The 23473-nt window shown below is 38.5% G+C and overlaps 1 protein-coding gene across 21 annotated transcripts in view; it reads left to right on the top strand.

Moving 5' to 3' along the window:
- Positions 1-23473, top strand: part of SSH2 (slingshot protein phosphatase 2) — a 225269-nt gene that overhangs the window by 135233 nt on the left and 66563 nt on the right. Inside the window, exon 2 of one of the 21 annotated variants that reach the window (XM_036340852.1) lies at positions 10560-10699. The exons of the other annotated variants lie outside the window; for them this stretch is intronic. The gene's annotated coding sequence lies outside the window, so the exon portion shown is untranslated. The remainder of the gene's footprint in view (positions 1-10559; positions 10700-23473) is intronic. 21 annotated transcript variants of the gene reach the window in all.

Below are 23473 nucleotides of genomic sequence, written 5' to 3'. Positions count from 1 at the left end.
ATCTGTGATCCAGGAGGTCACGGTTCCATTTCTGGTCAGGGCACATGCCTGGGTGTCAGGCTCTCTCTCTCATCATTGATGTTTCTATCTTTCTCTCCCTCTCCCTTCCTCGCTGAAAAAATAAAAAAATAAAAAAAATTTTTGAAAAAAAATAAAAAATATAATGGCTTTACTAAGTATTTTGCTAACTTCAGAATTCACGTACTACAAATATGTGATTATTAACCTGATTAAAAGTCTCCTTTTTAGTAACTGTCCTTTAAGTTAGCAGTGGTCTTTACATAACATACAGTTACTGAGACTATAAGCTATTGTCCTTGTCCTGTAGTAGAAAGATTGTGAGCTACATAATTTGCAGGGCCCAGTGCAAAATGAAAATGTGGAGCTCCTTGTTAAAAAAGATTTAAAAATTTCAAGACAGCAACAGCAGAGCCTTAAACCAAGTGTGGGGCCCTTCCAGTCACTGATCCTGTGGGACTGCACAGACCATAGACCCATGAAGCTGGCCCTGACTGTGGGATGTGCAATTAAATAGACCTGAAGTCTATCAGAGCTTTGCTACTTATTCACTTGTGTCTTTGTGAATCTCTGTTTTCTCTTTCCATTCTGTATCTTCCTATTCTATCTTTTCCTGTTCTATTCTGTCCTCTCACTGAAGTTGCAGAATCTACAGCAAGAATGGGAGTGTGCATACTTCTGCCCATAGTCCATTTGAGCACATTCTAGAATAGTATTTCCTTCCACTTGGCCAGTAGAACAAACAAGATTAGGATTTCTTTAAGGAAAGGTAATTAATTTATTTCACTAAAAATACAAATTCTTCATTATAGTTTAAAAAGTGCTTTCACAATTAATATGACATTTGGTGCAAACAATTAATTACTTTTAAGGCAATATTGTCCCTCTCCTGTTACAGATAAGAAAATTAAGCCTCAGAGAGGTTAAGAAATTTTCTTCATGTCAATCAGCTAGTAATTGAAGCTTAAGCCTATCTCTTCTAATGCTATGCTTTCTCACTGCTTATTCTGCCTCTGTGGTCCTGCAAGAACTAGGATAAGGTAACAGAATAACTTGCTTTCTCAAGATTGATCTGTTTTCAGAATTTTCTGCCAATTTTTCAAGAATAACTGCTAGGACATAATATTTGCAACAAGTTTTTACTTCTATTATGTCCTATAATTTTTGCAATAACACTGTGTACTAATATTTTAGCATTGTTTTAAAGGAAAAGAGATTGAGGTTCAGAGATTAAATGACTTGTTCAAGGTTATATATTAAGTGCAAGAGCAGTGACTGAAATCCAAATCCTCTTTATAATCCATGCTTTTATACTATGCCATGTTAACCTCTAATTTCATATCTCTACTTAGTAAATATCTATGCATTCATTTATTGATCACCAGTGTTCTAGGCAGTGGGAATAAATCAGTGATCCAAAAAGACCATTCAGCTCTTAGAACTTACATTCTAGAATGTAAATAAATTATTATAAATAATCAGCTGTTGATGTGGCTATAAAGAAAAAATAAATCAGGACAAAAAGATGGAAAGTAAGCTGGGAGTGAGGGGTTACTATTGTTACCAGAAAAGGGACCTGGCCCTAGTAAGTCTGCCTAGGGTGGGTTCTTGACTTCATGCAGGAAAAATTTCACTACACAAGTCCAGGTTAATTTTAGAGGATGTTTATTAAAGCTGGTGACAGAGATACAAGGAAGGGCCTAGGATAAGAGGGGAAGAACTAGGTGGGGAAATGGCCCTAGGCTGGGCTGCTTTAAGGGGACATATGTAATAATTTTCAGCAATAAAGATTTAATTTTAAAAAGAAAAGAAAAAGAATAAGAGAAAAGGGGACCTTGGGGATGGGTTTAGGGATTTGCCGAGGACAAACTGCTGCTGCCCATTGCTGCTCTGGTTGCAAGCTTCCTAGGTCCTTTAAAGTTTAGGAGATGCATGTTTGTGGGGGGAGGGAAGGAAAGGGGAAAGGGAAAGGTTCAGGGGTATTCCTAGAAGAGGGAGTTCGAGCTAGAACCTGTTTTGAGGGGTGTTAACAGCTGGGAGTTTGAGGAGGTCTTAGGAGAGTATCTCAACAGAATATTCATTACTTTTATGCGTATGTGCAAAAAGGAGGTTTATTCCCTTAACTTTATCTGTCCTTGGGTTTGGTTGGCAAATGGCATTAATTGGATTCCTGATATCTATCCTCCTGAGTAGGGTGATTTGAGCTATTTACCTTCTGGGTGAGGAGAAGAGCAAACCATTTACTCTTAAGTGTCCTAGGGTTAGGGAAGATAGGATTTACTATGGCTGCAAACTGTGTTTAACTATACTAGGTGTACCAGTTAATGATGCGGATTTTTTTCAATAGATGGAGTTACACATGCGATTTAATATGTATGCTATTTTGTTGTATTGACAGCAAGCTTCAAAACTTCATATTGCTGAAGGTGTTAACATCATAGATATTTTTACGCTTAAAAATGTCGAATTTCGTGCCAAAAAAAAGCATTTGCAGGAAGTTTTAATTCATTACTTTATTTTGAAGAAAAAGTTATTGTATACTTCGGAAAGCTTATGGTGAACATGCTCCATCTCAAGATACTTGTGAACGCTGATTTAAAAGCTTTAAAAGTGATGATTTCAATGTGAAAGACAAAGAATGTACACGTCAACCGAAAAAGTTTGAAGACCAACAATTAGAAGCATTATTGGATGAAGATGCTTGTCAAACTCAAAAACAACTTGCAGAAAGATTAAATGTTGCTCAGCAAGCAATTTCCAATCGTTTATAAGCAATGGGAAAGATTTTAAAGGAAGGAACATGGGTGCCACATCAACTGAACAAAGGACAAATGGAAAACCGAAAAGTCATCAGTAAAATGTTGCTTCAATGGCACAAAAGAAAGTCTTTTTTGCATAGAATTGTGACTGGCAATGAAAAGTGGGATTTTGAGAACCCCAAACGCACAAAGTCATAGGTTGATCCCGGTCAACCATCAACATCGACTGCAAGTCCGGATCACTTCGGAAAGAAGACAATGCTCTGCGTTTGGTGGGATCAGGAAGGTGTGGTGTATTATGAGCTTCTAAAACCAGGTGAAACCGTTAATACTGTTCGCTACCGACAACAAATAATCAATTTGAACCACGCTTTGATTGTGAAACGACCAGAATGGGCCAGAAGACACGGCAAAGTAATTTTGCTTCAGATAACACACCATCACACACTTCAAAACCAGTTAAAGACACGTTAAAAGATCTTGCCTGGGAAGTATTAACCCACCCGCTGTATTCACCAGACCTTGCTCCTTCATATTCCCACTTGTTCTGATCGATGGCACATGCACTTTCTGAGCAGCACTTCAAAACGTACGAAGAAGTGGAAAATTTGTTCTCTGAATGGTTTGCCTCAAAACAAGAAAAGTTCTATTGGGAAGGTATCTACAAATTACCTGAAAGATGGAGGAAATGTGGTAGCCTGCGATAGACATTACTTTGAATAAAGCACTTTGGATGTTTCTCTTGAAATTATCGTGTTTTCTTTGATTACAAAATCCGCCATTATTAACCAGTACACCTAGTATGTCTCAGTTTTCCTATTCTGCTTGTCTTGGCTTACTAGCCTTTCTCACTATATTAGAGAAAATGCTCAGGAAACTGATAAATTATTATTTGAACCACAAACTGAAGTGTAGATACTTGGTGTAAATATATAAATCAATGTTTAAGTATAACAAGTACAATTGTTTAAACAATATGAGGCCATTGCATTTATGGACATAATGGCAATAACAGATGAGAATTGTTAACTGCTATAAACATTAACCTTTATAATAACAGTTAAACATTGCATTTAATCTCTTTTCCCTTGTAACGTGTTATAAAATCATCAGATCAATAAAACTTTACATTTAATCATTTCCTTCTTGCTGAATCACTTACCACATAAAGTAATGTTTAATGTATTGGTGATCTTAGATTTGTTACATTCTTAGAAAATCAGTACTATAATGGCATCGTACAGGAAATGGCATGCTCTGGGTAGCTGTTAAAATTTCTAGAGTATCCGACAAGATTAGGAAATGGTAAAAATCTCATTTTCTGGTCAGATTAATCTTAATGAATTTCAAAATCTTGTTCAAAATCCATTATTGTACTGATATTCTGTTATACCTAGTATTGTAGGGCTTTAGTAAATGAACTTTCACCTAATGCTTAGAAATCTGTATAATATACACATGTTTATTGTAACGGAGAGAGAAAGATTGGCTACATGATAGGACAGGTAAGTAGATCTTTTCATAGGATTTGCCTGTGTGTGCTTTAGAATGGCAGAGGCCGAAGTATTAGGTCCTTACAAAGTCCTAACCCTTATCTAATTCATGTGTGTTTCCTCTGGTTTCAAAGTTAAATCCAATCATCCATCATTGGGTGTTGTTTACCCCTTAATAAAGCTGCATTGTTATCTGTTAAAACAGTGGTTCTCAACCTTCTGGCCCTTTAAATACAGTTCCTCATGCTGTGACTCAACCATAAGACAGGGCTTAGACATTTAGTGGAATGAAGCTGCTATTTAAATCAGTTGTACATTGAGGGTCAAGGATTCTTCAACTTATTAAACTATTCTTTACTATTAAGATCAACTTCTGCAACTTACCATGTATAGTTATGAATTTTCAGAAGTATAAGCAGCTAAGTTGTATGTGCCTTTTTGCTTTCTTGCCCTCTCATATTTATTTATTTATTTATTTATTTTAATTTATTTTAGAGGCCCAGTGCACAAAAATTCGTGCACTGGAAGGGGTCCCTCAGCCTGGCCTGCTCCCTCTCATAGTCCGGGAGCCCTCAGGAGATATCCTACTGAAGGCTTAGGCCCACAGCCCACGGCTGCCTGAGCCCACGGCCCTCACAGCCACTGCCATAGCTGCCTGCCTTCAACCCTCACAGCCACTGCAGTTTTGTCCAGAAGGATGTCCAGAAGACATCCGCTCTAATAAGCATATTACCCTTTTATTAGTATAGCTATATATAGGCCTTAATCCAACCAATGGTTGCTCTGGGGGAAAAAAAATCTGGGTTTTACTATAAAACTCAGACCAGTTTATCTCTTAGAATTAAACACCCCCATTAGAAAAAAAAAAAAAAAAAAGAAAAGAAACCTTATTTATCTTAGAATTTTTTTCTCCAAGAGGATTATTTCCATTTTTCAGTATCAATTGAGGATATTTAGATATAGGTAAATTTTGTTAAGTAGGTTTTTAATGCAGAGGAAACAGAAAATGGGGTTTTTCAAAAATTCACTCTTTTAAAAATATTGAACTATTTATGTAGCTTTTAGTTTAGAAGTAAATATTGGAAAATGAATATGTAAGTATAGTATATAAACCAGTGGTTCTCAACCTTCCTAATGCCGCGACCCTTTAATACAGTTCCTCATGTTGTGGTGACCCCCAACCACAAAATTATTTTCGTTGCTACTTCATAACTGTAATTTTGCTACTTTTATGAATCTTAATGTAAATGTCTGATATGCAGGATGTATTTAGGCAACCCCTGTGAAAGGGTCGTTCGACCCCCAAAGTGTCGCGACCCACAGGTTGAGAACCGCTGGTATAAACTGTGTTTAGTTGTTTTCTCTCTGGTAACTATTGTTTAAATGTCACTGTAGAAATGTTAAAATATGAATGATAAGAAGAAACAACATTCAGAATGTTGCCTTTTTAGCATTAACTTAATCTGAAAAAAAGAATGTAAAGCAGATTCCATAAGCCTCTTCAGTGACATTAGAAAAACTTTGGGAAAACATCCAACATCTGCTTATCTTTCCTGCTGTGGAAATGTTCATAATTGCAATGTGCAGTTTCCTTTGAATGAAGATAAACAGATTTGTATTTGTTATACTGTGTTTCAGAAGTATGTTTACCACATTCTTTAAATGTATTTAATTTTTTCTTCTCACAGTTGGAGAAGTACCAAAAACATCTGATTGTTATTAGGGCTTTCTTAGCTTTCTCTTGAGGGCAACTATATTTTTCTTTAAGACGATTTTGTTTCCAGATTTAAGGACCACTTAGGGGATGGGTTCACCCAAGCAAGTTTCCCCATTACCTGCACTACCATGTCCCTGATTCAGTTCAGTGCTATCTTTATTATAAAATTCATGTTCTATTAGCCTTCTCTGGATGCTGGGTCTGGACACTGCTTGAGGACTCTACCCAGTCAGACCTTGATGCATTTGATATAGTGGTGATTCCTGGGTTGAAAACCTGTTTGTTCCAGTTCCCAGGAGACCAAACTGCTGAACATTTTACCATGTTGACCCGGGCAGCCCTTTGTCTCTGGCTAAGTCACAGTAGGCAGCCCTGGCAAGTGAGTTCCCTCAAAGATATTAACTGCTTTGCTTTAGTCATGACTATGCTGGAGTTATGTGGGTAGAAATTGCTCTATGCATACTAGCAATTGTACATCTATCCAGAATGAAATAAATTGAGCATTGATTGTTCTCTGTTTGCCAAGGAGTGCATCAATACATGCATTGTTAGTCTCTTTCCCCCTCAGCTGAGGTAATAGCCCAAGTGCTTTGATCCTAAATCTAGGACTGAGTCTCCTATCTTTAATGGAGTTTGCATACTTTGTCTAAATATAGCCAGGTGTGGACTTGGCTAATATGGAGAAAGACAGTAGGATGACCTTAGCTGATCTTCATTGCCAGTGTTCCAATTTTATTTAAAGAAATAGGGACATGATTCCAGTGTCACTTCCAGCCTGAGATGCCCTTTCCAGCTGCTGAGCTTCCTTAGGTAAAGTTTTCTGCACTAAAACCAAAAAACTGCTTTAAAAGCTGAAAGAAGCCAGGGGTTCATTTCATGTGAAAGCATGCCTAGAGGGTGGTTGGTTTTTGTTTGTTTGTTTGTTTGTTTTTTTCTGTTTCATTGGCCAAAAGTTAGCATTTTATTCAGAATGTAAAAGGTAAAGCCCAAGGTTCATGTACTTTCAAATAATAACTCGCGTTTGTATAATCCTTGCTACTTTTTAGAAAGCTTCCACAAACTTTGTCTACTAAGAAAGGATACTTTATCCCTAAGCATGTGAGAAAGGTAGATATAACTAATCCTGTTTTACAGTTGAAGAAACTCACATAGAGAGAAGTAACATGACTTTCTAAAGAGCTAAATGACTCAGTAATATGGCCAATGCAGGTGATTCCAGTACACCACCCTTTAGCTCAGGCAGCCATCTTTTACCCTCCTTTTTATGAATATAAAACTACCCAAAGCACCCTTCCCAGCCTTTATTTTTCAATTGCCAACACCGGAGTGGGTGAGGGATGGGATTTCTTTTTTCCCCTAGAAAAAGATTTTCCAATGGCAGCAGGAATCCAGTGAACAAATTGACCATTTGGTTACTGAAATACACCTACAGGGTTTAACAGTCACATTTGCAGAGTAGCCTGGCCCATTGTGATACAACCTTTAGAGGCCTTCTTTGAGAGTTCTCTTCTGCTATGAAAAACTTAATTGGTATTTTTTTTATAATACTGTAGAAATATGGTGATCTCCTCTTGAATTTATGGAGTGCTTTTAAGGTTCTTGGTAATCTCCTTTATCAAGCTTAAGAATTTATAATGTTATAGGAAGAAATTGAGATCTGATTCATTAGTGGCAGAGTAAGAACTCCAGGTCATCCGACTGTCAGTTCCATGCTTTTCCCTCTCCCTTTCACATGTTTCCCTGCAGCAGGTGAGATACTAACCTCTTGTGTAAATAGAGAATCTGTCTGACGTGCTAAAACTGACTCAGAGTCACCCAGCCATGGGTATCGTGGGATTAGAAAACCCTGGTCATTTGAGTCCCAGCCAAGTATGTATTTACTATTTACTGCCTCCCCAGACCAATGAAAATGTGATCTGAGAACTAGTAGTTTATTTGTGGAAAGGGTTGGTACAGCCACCTTATATTTTTCATTGTGTTTTACTCTAGCATCTTGTTTAGTATATCCCATTTGTAGACAAGAAGTATGAAGTGTAGCTACTGCCTATTATAAGTTTACTGTGATATATGCAGTAAATATATCTTATTTTCCAGAATTACTCCATTCCTCTTCTATATGGATAACCTATGGTTCACCTTTACTAGAAGTTATTTTTAAATTATTTAGCAGCTGTTTTACACAACCACTGATTTTAGAGATGAGGAAATTATGAGAATTGTCTTATAGCTATTCTTTATTAATAGGTATTAATTGATCCTAGAGAGAGGAAGGGAGAGAAATATCAATGTTAAAAAGAAACATCCATCATTTGTTTGCCTTCTGCATGCTGCCTGACCAGGATTGAACCCACCACTCGGGTATGTGCCCTGACCAGGAATTGAACCTGCCACCTTTTGGTGTATGGATGATGCTCAAGCCAACTGAGCCACACCAGCTAGAGCTGGCTAACTTAATTTAACTGAGCGCTAGAGAGATTTAGCATTACCTGCTTAGCAGTTCTTCACCAATGCTCTTTTGGTGAAGTTGGCCTCATGTTTCTAATAATCTTTTGCTAGTTAACTGTGTTCAGACAGTAAGTTTGCGTTCTTTATTACTGGTTTAAAATGGTGGTTTCAACACTTAGTTGTATTATCCTTCATTTAACTTGAGCCCTGGCTATAGCATCAGTATATTGTCATATCCGTTGAATAGGGGGTAAGGAAGGAGGGAAGTCTTTTGTGTAAAAGCATTCTCTGCAGCTGTTCTTCCTTGATGCTGGAAGTTTGGTGCCTGACAGGAAATGATATAGACATGTGTGATAACAAAGTGACATGAGGAAGAATTGCCTGTAAGATTGCCTGGCTTGTCCAGGATGATTGGCTTCGGCTGGCAGATAAGTTAAGGCAGATTTGTTCTCCAAATCTAAGGGTTAGCAAAGTATAACTTAAAAAATTATAGATGGTAGGGAGAAAGAAAAAACTGTTTTGAGAAAAGTTGGGGCAAAAGTAGGTGGAATGAAAGTTAATAGCCATGTAAATAAATAGACTTCTTTTGACCCTCTTGCCTAAGAGTCTTAAAGCATTGGAATTTGGTGTGTGTGTTTTTAAAAAGGTGGAGGGCCTGTCTGAAGAGTCAGGAGGTGCAAAGTAAAAGATATTCTTTGAGTGCAAGGAGTTTGCACATATCAATGCTTTTCTCAGGTTTTTCTTACAATTGAAATTTCTTTATGGAAAAATTTCCATCTGTACCAGAAAGTAAACTAGACAAATATCCCCCAAGTATCTATCTTTTCTTTATTCCCATTAGCTCAGCTCAGACCACCCTATTCCCTTGCCTGGATTACTCAAGTAACATCTATCTCTCTATTTGTAAGTCTGAACCCCTTCCAATCCATTCTCCATACTGTAGTTGAAGGAATCTTTCTGGAAATGCAAACTTTGGATCTCTGTTATCCTCAAGGTAAAGTCCAAATTCTCTAGCATATCATGTAAGACCTTCAGATCTGTACCCTGCTTACCTCTCCTTATCTTTACTGTGTCCCTTCCTTCACTCTTTCACCATACAGTAAGATAATATTAGTTTGTATAGCTTTGTCCTGACAAATTGATGTAAACCTACAGATTATCAGCTCCATTATCATGTTAGCAGTAAGGAGAGCTTATATAGGACCTAGAAGAGGCTACTGTGTCTGAGCAAGAGGTTTTTAGAATATTTTGTAGTTGACTCACCCAGAAGGCAGATGTAGGACAGTAACACATACTAGTACAACACACCCAACTTCTCAGAAAAAGGAAGTTCAAGACAGGACATCAGATAGAACTTTGTGAGAACTTTGCAAGTCAGTTGAAAGTTCTTTTAGCAAGTAGAAGTTCCCCCACTAGCACAAGGCGTGATTGAAGGCTGAAAACAAGAATAAGTAAGCCAGCCTCTCGCTGTGGTTTGCGTTGCAGACATGGGGACTCACACACCTGGCATGTGAACACCAGAGAGTAGGTTTACAATGACTTTCATACTTGAGTATCCTCTGAAGTGTGCTTGAGTCATCAGCATCACCCCTGTTATCTTCAGATCACACTTATTAAACACTCTGTATATGGCATTAGACTGGGCACTATATAAAGCACTGCGAATGTACTCTTTCTCCATTGCCTTACACGAAAAAGCAAACAATATAGACCTCAGAGTATTCAGAAATAAAGTTTAACATACACCAAAGCAAGACAATAGGAAGATGAAAAAATGTGGATTATCTTTGCTTTTACATGAAGTTTTCTGTCCATGATAAGCATTTTTATTTGGAATTGGAATAAGAAGGGAGGAGTAGGTCAGCTTGCTTCCCACTCAGATTTTTATTCAGTTGGTTGTGCTCTGTCTCATCTACCACAGAGATAAGCTGTCTCTGCAAAGAGCTGAGTGGCACTGCTGACAAAGAGCCTCAGTTACTTGAATGGAGATATGAGCAGCTTGTTTGAGTAGTAGACATTGTCGATGGCCAAGCATTTTGGGCAGAGGTGGCTCAGAAATGAGGAACTTAATCTAAGAAACTATGTGTTTCTCAGCCCTAAGCATTCTAATTGTTGGTTTCTTCACAGCTCACTTTCTCTCAGGCTCCACCCCTCACTTCAGAGAACTTGTTGACGACAGCTTTACTTTTTCAAGTCTTGCACAAAGGCAGATGTCTCTGAAAATGGAGCTTACGCAAAACATCTGGGTGCTTGACTCTGTTCCCACGGTGTGTTTTCCTGTACTGCCTTATTTTTTTAAAAGCGCTTTTTAAAAATTGAAAACAGTGTAACATCATGAAAATTTGCAAAAAGAGAAAAATATCACCAACGATGATACCTTCCTTACCAAAAGCCATTTCCTCTCCTTTCCCATTCTTCACATGTATAGCTTTTTGCCTGGTTATGTCCCTTTTCTTAAGCAGAAGTTCAAATACTTTATCATGTAGACGCTTCCCTGTTTTTTTCCTGATTCTGGCATCCTTTTTTGGGTTTTGGTCTTGAATTACCGAAACAGCATTGCAGTTTATCAGCATTTTGTCACAGTCCTTGTTTTATTTTCCCTTTCCTAGACCCAAGTATTCTAGTTTTTAGAGTATGGCTGAAATGCAATCTTAATTTTTAAAGGTAAGACATGTATATATGTGTGTAGGATTTTAAATTTTCTTAACATTCAATTACATTGACTTTCAAAGCATGTTACTACCATCACACCCAGAGTAGCCTCAGTTAGAAAAAAAACATGTCTACAAAGTAGAAATATGGGCTTGCTGCATGATATATGCTTATTAAAATTTAAGGAAAGCATGTAAAATAGAAATAGAATATATATTTTTTACCTAATAGATGAAAAGAAAGGAAATATACAAGAAAAATAAAAACAAGATAAATAGAAAACACAAATTAGTCCATATATCAGTATTTTGTGATAGTAAACGTAAATAAATTTATTCATACAGCCAAAAAGAAGAAAAAATATATGTACATTCTTTTTTCCTTGCTCTGTTGCAAGCCTCAACTCTCCCAATATCTGATATCAGTAGGGGTGCTTCAGTTGTAACTGGTTGTCTATTTATCAGAACTAATTATACATCTCACATTTTGTCCTGTCTTCATAATGGTGAATAAGGCCACATCCCTGTCTCTTCTTATTTTTCCTTGTTTTATAAAAAAGAACTAAATGGACCATGTTTTGATAGAATGGTTAAATGTTGAATATCTTTAGCCACCTTCCTTTTAGAAACCATGGTTCCTGTGGTTGGACATTTAAAAGGTGGATCTCTGTGGTGTGTGGCGTTCCCTGAAGACTAAGTAAGTCTGTAAGACTTATGTACAGCCTCACCAGATGTCTATTGCCATGTGAGAGGATTGCAGCTTTCCTTCTAATCATTATACAAAAATTTTGCCTTTGGCAGTTAAAATCATTTCCTTTTGTTCATGTTTTCCTGTGTCCCAAGTTGCCATTTGGGGTAGTTCATAGGACCTAGTGCCTTAAAACAATTTAGACAGCAGGTGTGGGATTAGACTGCAATGATTGTTCCTGCACTGAAGCAAATATGTGATGTTTTAACTTTTTTCCTCCAACACATTTAAAACACATATGAAATTTAAATTTACTCTTGGATCATTTTGATTTGAATATTTTCCTCTTTTTTTCTCCAAATCCTAACTAAAATGTTTGGAATTCTCATTGCGTCACATTGTACTCTAGAATATTGCAAAATACGTGTGATGTCTTTGTTCTTAGCTGTCTGATTTCTTATAAATACTATCTGAAAAATAGGGGGGAAAGTGCTATGGTTCAATTGCAGCATCATATATTTATCTGAAAATGTGCATTTAGTGAATTTGAAAAATAAATTAACTCTTAAACATTAGATCTGGCATCAAGAAAGCTCAATAAATTAAATTTGCAGTGAACCAATGGAGAAATTTTTCATCTGTATTCGTGTGCAATTCTGAAATGATTGTGCAAGGGGGAAGAGAGCAGGCAGCAAGGAACTTTGGATTGGTTAAAGAAGTGAGCTGATTAAGGCCTGCACCTGCCACTTGCTTTCTCTTTTCCCTTTTATTTGACAGCTCATTAAATTGTCCTTTGAACTTTGCCTTTTGATAATTTTCTTTTCTATCTCATCCTCTCCCTCCTCCTTCATCATCATCAGCATCATTATTATTATTCTTTAACAGAAATTGACTGCTTTTGTGTCAGAACCTAAGCACTAGCAACAGTGTTCCCCCTGGATTTCATTATGCATTAGTACAAGGCCAAGAAGATCTGTAATAGGCATTAAAACAGCTATGAAAATAAAGATTCAATATACTTTGTTATACCTTGCTCTATTTCCCTTGGTTTGATATTTGAGAATTGGTATCTTTGAGGAACTTTTGAGAGTGCCTGTTGGTAAGTTATTTCATTTTCTTAGCCTGATAAGGTAGAAAACAACTATAAAGGAAACGGTTTGATGAGGAATATTGATAAACTAGGGTTTTACAGACTGTATTAAATTTTCGTGGCCAGTGATTTTGAGACTTAAAAGGTTGCAGCAGAGTTGCGCTGAACTGACCCAATTTAAAAAACAAAGCAAACAAATAAGAAAGACCTTGGTTTTCTGTTATTTGAGAATTCACTTTGAACCCTATTGCTACCCTGGTGTGTAGGCTACAATAGGAATGCATTGTACAGAACAAGACAAAGAACGCAGACTGCTAAAAAGCCATGGAGTAGAGTTAAAAAAAAAAAACAACTTGAAAATAGGCCTAAATTTTGATCCCTCCTTTGTCTTACTGATTGTGTAATTGTAAGCTTAGGCAAATTACTCTCAAACCCTTGTTTCCTCATCTATGAAATGGGAGGATTGACTGCTGTTCATAGAATTGTTGTGAGACAGTGACTGTAAAGCATCAGGCTTTACATATGTAAAAGGCTGGCAAAAGAATAGGAGCCCACAAATGAGAATGTGAAGGAATAGTAAGAAATATGAAAGGAGTGCTAAGAAAGTAAAATACTAAGAAGGTAGAAGGTTGTCAACAATAGCAAATGGTCAAGAAAGATTAGGATTGAAAAAATGTCCATTGGGTTTGACAACTAGAAGTAAATCTCAATTGCAGTGCATTGGAAGGTGAATTACAGATCAAAGAGTGGAGACATTGAGACCTATATCTCTTGTCCCTCCCTGTCTCTTTGATCTCGTTTTCTGCCACACGTGCCTGCTCACAACACGTTAGTGCCATTGACCTTGCTGTTTCCCAAACCAGATAGGCACACATCTACCTCAGAGCCTTTGCATTTGCTGCTTCGTCTGTCTTTAATGTTTTATCCCCCAAACAGCCACATGGCTCCCTTTCGTACTTCCTACAGATATCTGCTCACATATCACCTAATCAGAGAGACTTTCCCTGACCATACCCTATGACACAAATATACACAGCAGCACTCCCTATTACACTACCCTGTTTTTCTCCATAGCACTTACCTCCAAGCGATATCTAAAAAGACAGCTACTGCTCAGCTCTGGCCACCTTTGCTAAGTGTGAAGGTGGACATTATGTGTTTAAATTTTCTCATCTTTTAAAAGAAGGTGAAAATTCTGATTTTTAAGTACAATTAGTTGTGAGTTTCAAAACACTATGAAGGCCAGATAATCTGTCCAGTTTAAGAGCAGTGAGTAGACCAGCCAGTGTGGCTCAGTGGTTGAGTGTCAACCTAAGAACCAGGAGGTCACAGTTCGATTCCTGGTCCAGGCAGATGCCTGGGTTGCAGGCTCAATCCCCAGTGTGGGGCGTGCAGGAGGTGGCCAATCAGTGATTCTCTCTCATCATTGATGTTCCTGTCTCTCCCTCTTCCTTCCCCTCTGAAATCAATAGAAATATGTGTGCTTCTTTAAGAGCAGTAAGGTAGGATACAATATCTGGCAAAGAATGTCAAACTGGGATGCTTAGAGAGGTACTACGTGGACTCAGTGTCTTAGAAGTGATTTGCCATTGCACATCAAGGGTCCAGGAGCTAAATGAAGAGCAGAAATTGGTATTAAGCTTAGACTGAAGGATTTTTGTCTATTGGATCTATCATTTGGGAAATGATCGGCAAACAGGATGGGGAGGAGTTTCAGAGGAATGGATGGGACAGAAGCAAGATGGGAGTGGGTAGAAAATGACTGGCAAGGGACAAAAATGGGGATAGCAAGTATAGACTTCTTTTTAAGGAATTTCACTAGTAAAGAAAGAGAATTTAAACATAAGGTCACGAAAGGGTTTTGTTTTAAGGATGTGGGAGAACAGACTTGAGCATGTTTCTAGGCTGAGGAGAGCAGTCACTAGAGAGGAGTCACTAAAACTAGAAGACCAGGGGATGGGGTCAAGGACACAAATGAAAGGGTTGACTTTTGACAGCAGGGTGCATCATCACTCACTCAGATTAAAAAAGGGAAATAAGTCTGCAGGTGCGGGAAAGTGATTGGGATAAACCACATCAGCTAGCCTCCATTATCTTGATGTTGTTAGAACACCAGGTTAGCTGGAGAATTGAAGGAAGCAGGAGTTATAATGGGACTCAGGGAGAGTTTGGAATAGCAAGGGAAGTGAAAGGGGGTGGGGAACTGTCTGGAGGTGTTAAGTGCTCAGCTGAGTCACCTCAGTGTTGTTGCTGTCATCTCAGATATCTTTGTCCTGAGACCATGAAGGTGCTGTGGCATCCAGAGACGTGGTTTTATAATCTCCTTCTGCCTTTCTTTCATTTATTCAATACATACTTATTGGACATCCAGTTAGTGTCAGGCCCTGTGCTAGACATTGGAGATATTACATTAGACATGGCAGTTGTTCCTGCTCAACAAACTCGCTGCTCAGACAGATAATAATAAATAACTCATCGCCCAGTGGCTCAGTGGTTGAGCATTGACCTATGAACCAGGAGGTCAGGGTTCAATTCCCAGTTGGAACATATGCCTGGGTTGCGGGCTGGATCCCCAGTGTGGGGCATGCAGGAGACAGCCGATCAATGATTCTCTCTCAAATTTGAAGAGAGTGAACACATGACAGTCACAAAAGAGGAAGTTGTAGTCAACAAGTGGGAATTTGGTTTCTGAAATCAAGTCAATCACGATCTGACGCCTTCCAAAGGGACTCTGGGAATTAGAAATCTAAATGGAGTCTTAATATTGTAGTAGGACTCAGAGTGAAAGGAGAGACGATTGAGCAGGAAAAGAGGTAAATAAAAGATAGTGACAGGGATGTCAGAAGATGACAACAACAAAAAATAGAAGTTGGCCTGAGCCTCACAAGTAGTTTTGCGTAAGGGTAAAAGAGAGAAATGCTTTGAAAGCAGGGTTTGACATTTTGGCCAAGAGCTTAAAAGCCTAACTTGCATTCCTTCTGCAGGTGTGTTTCAAATACCTGGAAAGACATTTGTTGAACCATGCAAATGAAATTACTTTTCAAATGCTGGGCAGTTTTTTTGAGTTAATAAAACTGCTGCTTTTGCTGTTCCTGCCAGTGTGCCTCAGTGGTTGAGTGTCGACCTAAGAACCAGGAGGTCACAGTTCGATTAAATGAGTTAATTCCCACCAACTCTTTTAAATTAGGTGCCAAATAATGTTGGTCAGGTCACTTGGTAATCAATGCATCCAGCATTTTAAATGCTCAGAAAGAACTGTTCAGGTCGTTTATTTTTTGCTCGAGACAAATTTTAAGTTTTACCTTTTAGAAAGAAAAGTATTTAAGTCTAGAGTTTAGGGCCGCGGGACTGAGAAGCTTTGTTAATTCAGCCTGTAAGTAAAACAGGTTCCTTTGGGCTGAGGCTGTTTCTCCTCTCCCTGGAGGAGGACCTTCTTGAAAACAAGACTCCCACCGCTGTCATTCACCAGGAGGACTGGTGTCAGTTGTGTTGGGATGTTGCCTGAGACCAAGTCCATTCATGGGCACCTAGGTTTTTTGCAGGGCGGGAGGTTGTTTGTTTTTGTTTTTCTTGAGGGGGCTGAAGGGGGAATTTTGAGATAGCTGCTGGGGACAAGGCTGAGATTTGCTAGGGCAGCTGCAAAGGGACAGAGACTAGAAGGTAGCAGTGGTGTCATGAGACAGTCTGGACTCTGAGCTTTACTCAAACTCAAAAACGTTTTGGGGCCAGCTGCCCCAGTGCAAATCCAGGAGGATCAGGAAGGTGTGTGTGCTCTTCTCAAAGATATTCAGAAATGAAAATGATTTTATACCTCTGCTGTTCTCATGAAACGTGCTAAATTAGACCCATCTGCTACAGTTGGAGCCCTGGTCTAGAGCCTCCCTGAGGGCCCTCCAGTTCTTTCATTATTTGGTAGTACTTTGAAAACCCAAACCAAAAACTAAAAACTTTAAATCTCTGAAAGAAGGTCAAGTGGATGTGTGACCAGGCAGCATCTAGAAGGAAAGAGTGTTGCTCAGAGAAGACTGAAGAGGAAGCAAGGACTGGGCAGGCATCTGCTTCTTTTTCCTTGTAGGCTTTCTTGCCCTGCTCCCTAGGCCCCATAGTCTTCCTAACTTTTTGTTTGTGGCATCTAGTTTTTGATATTTTTTAAAAGCAGTGTTTAATATCCAACAAACTTATTAAAGAAACGAAAAAAGAAGCAACTTTAGGGAACAGCATGAGAGGATTTGCCTCATGGGAATATGCCTAAATCTTTCCCCCCTCAGACCTAAACTTCGTTTTCAGGATGCTGTGAAAAATAGAACAAACATCACACCAAGCTTTGCAGTGAAATCCTGCCTTTGTTCTCTTTAGATGAACTGACCAGATGTGCTTTTAACTCTTGGTTACTTCAGATTATTACATTAGCAATTATATGTTGTAGTAACAGCTCGCTCAGGATAAAGGGTTAAAGTACTGCCTTGGTGTCAGATGACACGGAGCTGAATTTAGACTCCACTACAAGCTGTGTGACTTGGCGCAAGGAATTAAATTCTCTGAACTTCAGTTGATACATCAGATTCACGATTGCAAGCTCACAAATGAATTTTAACTATCTTTTTTTTTTAATATATTTTATTGATTTTTTACAGAGAGGAAGGGAGAGAGATAGAGAGTTAGAAACATCGATGAGAGAGAAACATCGATCAGCTGCCTCCTGCACATCTCCTACTGGGGATGTGCCCGCAACCCAGGTACATGCCCTTGACCGGAATCGAACCTGGGACCTTTCAGTCCTCAGGCCGACGCTCTATCCACTGAGCCAAACCGGTTTCAGCGAATTTTAACTATCTTAAGCAAAATATTTGTTAGAAGTATGTCAAAAATCACCTAATGGATGGGAGTCTAAAGTTTAGAGAACAACTAGGGACCAACAGCATTCAAGGAAAGTCAGGGAGCAGGGCAGACTGGTCAATATCTTGCCACTTTCCCCACAGTGAATGTGACCATCCCCTATTGTCCCTAATTCTTGGGTCACTTGCCTAAGATTCAGAGGAGCGTTTCCAACTGGCCAGGCCTAAACCATATGCCAGCTTCCTGCGGGTCCCCTTGCAGTTCCAAAACTGGAAGCCATCAAAACCATGTACATTCAGGGGGGTACTGCGAAAAAGAGACTAGGACAAGATTAGGAAAGAGAGATCTATTGCTGGACAGCCAAAAGCAGTCAGTGTCGACTCAGATGTGTCCTAGTCTGTAGAAATTGGCAGGTTGAGTTATATGGCCAATGATAAAAATTATTGATCCTAGATTATGCTTCTTTCTGAACATTTCTAAACTAACAAAACAGAATTTCAGGGTTTTTTCCACCACCCATTATGGTTTATAAGGAAAAGACCAAGAGAGAGTAGTCCTGATGGAATTTGTCCTTCAGCCTTAAGCAAACAACCCTTTTTTTCTTCCTTAGATTGTAGAGACGTCGGAAAGGGGAAAAACAGATAGCTGCGTCTGAGAGGAGTTGTGCTGGGCATTGTGCAACAGCTTAAGTGGAAGATTAGCTGGAACTAAAATGGTCTGTGGTAACAGTTAATGAGCTAGAACAGGAGTCCTAAGCTCCTGTCTACTTTGCCAATCATGGTCTACTAATGCACCCCAGCCTCGACTTGTCTGCTGGTAAAGAAACAAATAATTCTGCCTGGATTCATAGGCATGTCTGGGAGTTTATGCCCTGGGGGAGAGGGTTCCAGGTATCAATTGCCATTTTAACATTGTCACTTGAATGTATAGCCAGGTATCTTGGAGATGGGGGATTGTTTAATTACAGATAACAGTACCTACAACGTTTGCGTTTGAATTGTCTCCCACTGTAATCTAAGTTTCTTTAGGATTACAGAATCAAACATTCCTTATTATCTAGTAGTGTACTTTTGACTTTTTGCAGCCATGTTTCATACATCAAGGCACAATGATTTTTCCCTTCCTGTTTTTTTTGGACTTAGCCAAATTTTTTCAGTAGGCGCTAGTATTGATAGCTTTGTAGTCCTTTGGTCTCTGATCTGATATTTGAAGCTTTTTAGTATGAAATTCCTTTTTTATGTGTTATGGTCACACTAAGTGGGAACATGAACTCTTTAACACCTAATGGAATTGACAGACGCTTCCATAGTGCCTTTAATCTGAAAATTAAACAACTAAATAAGCAGAGAAAGTTTATCAGGAAAGAGAGAATGTTAGGAGGGTGAAATGAATTAGAAAGTTTCCCCTAGATAAATATTCTTCAAAACAAACTATAACAGTTTTGATTATGTGTATTTGAAATTTTCATAAATGCCAACCAATTTACCTTGTGCAATTCTATTGGATGCAATCAGTATTACATAATAATTTACCTGTCAATTTTGGCTTCAGGCAGAAATACCAGACAAACTCAAGTAAACATAAAAATCTACTTTCTTCATTTTAATGTTGAAACAAAAGTATTACATCTACTTTCTGAAACTTGATTTTCCTCTAATAAATAATCCATTTCTTCTTGGGTGTTGTATGTAAAACAAAAGAATGTCTATCCATCTGACATTTAGCAGTTTGACCAGGTGTGTTGTTACTTTGTTTTGCTTCCTTGGCCTGCCTGGTCATGGATGATCACCCTGGCCACATTCCTCAAAGATTATTCCAGTCTCAGAATAGTTAAGTATTTTCTTCCCTTAATTGACCTTTTTCCTCTACACTTGGCCTGAGAAGAAACTGCCAGTTAACAAATTTCATGCTTTAGGAAGTGATTCTGATCAGAAGGGATTAGCACAGAGTACTTCCCTATATTTATTTAAAGCGGAGTACTATTTCCTCCATTTTTTAGACTAAAATGCTACTATCATTTCCAACAGAAATTACAGTTCTTTTCTCTACTGTCTAACCCATCTGGGTTTATCTCTCAGCCAGATGTTCTTCATTCCGCTCAGTGTAGTCTTTCTGTTCATCGCCCTGTTAGAGGGAACAAAAAAAGGAATGAGACAAGAGTTGAGATCTGGATGGATTTCAGTTTTCTTCTCTCACTCCTTCCTGTACTCTACTTTTAAATTCTGTTGAAAAGCTCTGTAGGGAGACATTGTATTTTATCTTCCATAAAACTATATCATGAAACTAGAACAGCATAGAAGAGAGTGATTAAGAGTGTGAATTTTCAAGTCAGACCTTGGTTTGAATCCTTGCTCTAAAGGTTACTAGCTATATGATCTTGGGCAAATAACTTATGATCTCTGAGCCCCTCAATTTCTTCAGTGTAAGCTGGGGATAAAAAAAAATAGTACCTGCTTCATAGGATTGTTGTGAAGATTAAATGAAATAATGTAAAGTGCTTATTAGCTCAGTGTCTAGCATACAATAGACATAACATAGATAGTCATACATAACTAGATAGTCATGTTAGCTGTTATTAACTTATTTCATATATCCAGCTATGGATGAGTTTCTCGTTGAGCAAGTGATCTTATGGCAAGAGAGAAATAGATGTTCTTCAATTATATTCTGACTAGAGACCCGGTGCACAAAATTTGTGCACTTGGGGGGAGGGGGGTTGTCCCTCAGCCCAGCCTGTGCCCTCTTGCATCCGGGACCCTTAGCTCCTTACCGCCTGCCTGCTCGCTGCTCCTTACTGCTCAGCTTGCTGCTCTGCGAGTCTGGCTTCTGGCTGAGTGGCACTCCCCCTGTGGGAGCGCACTGACCACCAGGGGGCAGCTCCTGCATTGAGCATCTGCCCCCTGGTGGTCGGTGCATGTCATAGCGACCGGTTGTTCTGCCGTTCAGTCAATTTGCATATTAGGCTTTTATTATATAGGATAAAGATGAGAAAGTATGACCCTGTGTCATTGTCTTATCAAGCAGCTAATTACTCTCCATCTTTAAATTAAGAGAGAGTAGTGGTATTCATTTTATCTTGTGTTTTCCTTAATATAGGGATTTTAAGTCCTTTTGGGTTTTTATCTAACTTAGACATCTGTAATCACATATGGATGGCTTCATATAATTTACAGGAGAATTCCTGTTTCTGGGCCAGACTCACTCTAGAGAACTGGTCAATTAAAAAAAATGTATAAAAGTTTCCACCTGCCTTTCTAAATTTTTAATTAGAGGCCAACTCTGAATGTTGATTGAATCTTCAGGCAACTGTTTCAGAGAGACTTATATTTACAAAAATTAATCTCTTGCTATTCTAGCAAGATATTCTAAGCTTTTACCTTACACTGAAGTACATGTGATTGAATTTTTCCTTCATATGCAAATAAAGCATTTACTTTTCTAGTTGAATTTGATCCACCTAAACTCTGGTGGTGGCAAATTTTATTTTTTTTACTTCCATGACACTGTGCTGCCATCACATCTTTGATAGCATTTATAAAGCTTTAACTATTTTTCAGTGATGATAAGAGATTTTTGTAATCAGCCACATTTTCATTCCTTGTGATCAACAGTGTATGCCACTTTTGTGATAACTGGGGAGTCGTAATCTGGGGCTACAAAATAAAGAGCATTGATTGTACCATCTAGAGCAGTGGTTCTCAACCTTCCTAATCCCGCGACCCTTTAATACAGTTCCTCATGTTGTGGTGACCCCCAATTTCATTGTTACAAATTGAACATAATTAAAGCATGGTGATTAATCACAAAAACAATATGTAATTATATATGTGTTTTCCGATGGTCTTAGGCGACCCCTGTGAAAGGGTCGTGCGACCCCCAAAGGGGTCGCGACCCACAGGTTGAGAACCGCTGATCTAGAGTGTGTCTGCCATGACTCTGGAAGCCTGTACTGCAGCTAGATCTACTGTGTATTTTGTTGTATCAGAAAAACCTTTTATTGAGATGTGTGTAAATAGAAAGTCATTTTTCCCTTATACTATGTAGGAGTTTAACTTCTGGTCTTTCTATTATAATCAGGAATTTTCAAAGTAGTGTTGAGTTAAGTGAGGGTGCTTATCCCCCCACTCAACCCTCCCCCTTATGAAAGCACTACATACATTTTAGAGAATACACTTAAAAATGTTTTAAAGCATAAGCAACAGATTTATCTAAGAACAATATTACAGAACTCCAAAAACCAGGAAGTTAGTTCTTAAACTGTGTTTGCCAAAGGGAAACTACCTTTGTCTCACAAAATGAGTGACTGAAGTATGCTTGGTTGTTTTAAGCTCACAACAAATCTACTTCTTTTGTAGATGTAGAGCCTACTTTGTTTACAGGAAACCGAAGTGCCCGCAGCTATAACTTTTCCTGGTGACTATTTAGTCTTTATTTTTAAAATATTTTCATTTAGTAAAGCAGACAGTTGCTGTGTTGGCAGAGTATGAATTTCATTTCCTGTCTGTGGTGTACCCCACTCATCCTGTCACTCAGACATTTTGTTTTAGGTTGTTCCCGTAATATGAGTGAAACAGTGACCCATAGCATGGTAACATGTGCATACCAAGAATGTAACAAGAGACAAGACTTGTGCAATAGACCACAAGAGCACAGTGCTTTATTTAAAGATGAAAACAAAGCAAAATAAAGGCAGCCCCTCCCACCCAGCATGCAAATTTTAAAGGCAGCCCCTCCTACCCAGCGTGCAAACATAAGTGGACTCATGTTTGTTTTTTAGAAGACATGTTCCAGTCTATTTGGCAAGTTATCTCAAAGGTTTATCAGCTTCATGCCACTTGATTAAAGGATGAAATTCAGTCAACAACTAAAATTTTATAGGGTGATTTAATTTCATTTTATAGTTTATTAATCTGCCATAATATTTAGTTCTATACCAATTATTATTATTTTTTAATATATTTTATTGATTTTTTACAGAGAGGAAGGGAGAGAGATAGAGAGTTAGAAACATCGATGAGAGAGGAACATCGATCAGCTGCCTCCTGCACATCTCCCACTGGGGATGTGCCTGCAACCCAGGTACATGCCCTTGACCGGAATCGAACCTGGGACCTTTCAGTCCGCAAGCCGACGCTCTATCCACTGAGCCAAACCGGTTTCGGCTATACCAATTATTATTTTAAATTTATCTTTATTGTTGAAAGTATTACAGATGTCCCCCTTTTTTACCCCATTGACTCCCTCTACCCCACTCCCACCCAGGCCTTCATCGCACTGTAGTCTGTATACATGGGTTATGCATATACTAGTATGAATATAAGTTGTTGGGTTAATCTCTTCCTACCCTCCCCGCCCCCCTTCCCCCTGAAGTACACCAATCTGTTGCATGCTTCAGTGTCTTTGGACCTATTTTGTTTGTCAGTTTATTTTGTTCATTAGATGCACATATAAGTGAGATCATGTGATACTTGTCTTTAAGTGACTCGTTTCACTTAGCATAATACTCTCCAGGTCTCTCCATGCTATCTTAGAGGGTAAGAGATCCTTCTTTCTTTCAGCTGCATAGTATTCCCATTGTGTAAATGTGCCACAGGTTTTTTATCCATTCATCTATTGATAAGCATTTGAGCTGTTTCCCCATCTTAGCTACTATAAATAACGCTGCTGTGAACATAGGGATGTATATATTCTTTCTGATTGGTGTTTCAGGCTTCTTAGAATATATTCCTAGAAGTGAGCTCACTGGGTCAAATGGCACTTCCATTTTTAATTTTTT

This window comes from Myotis myotis, unplaced genomic scaffold (genome assembly GCF_014108235.1).
Source record: "Myotis myotis isolate mMyoMyo1 unplaced genomic scaffold, mMyoMyo1.p scaffold_m19_p_17, whole genome shotgun sequence".
Lineage (NCBI taxonomy): Eukaryota > Metazoa > Chordata > Mammalia > Chiroptera > Vespertilionidae > Myotis > Myotis myotis.
This window is presented reverse-complemented; position numbering and strand designations above follow the sequence as displayed.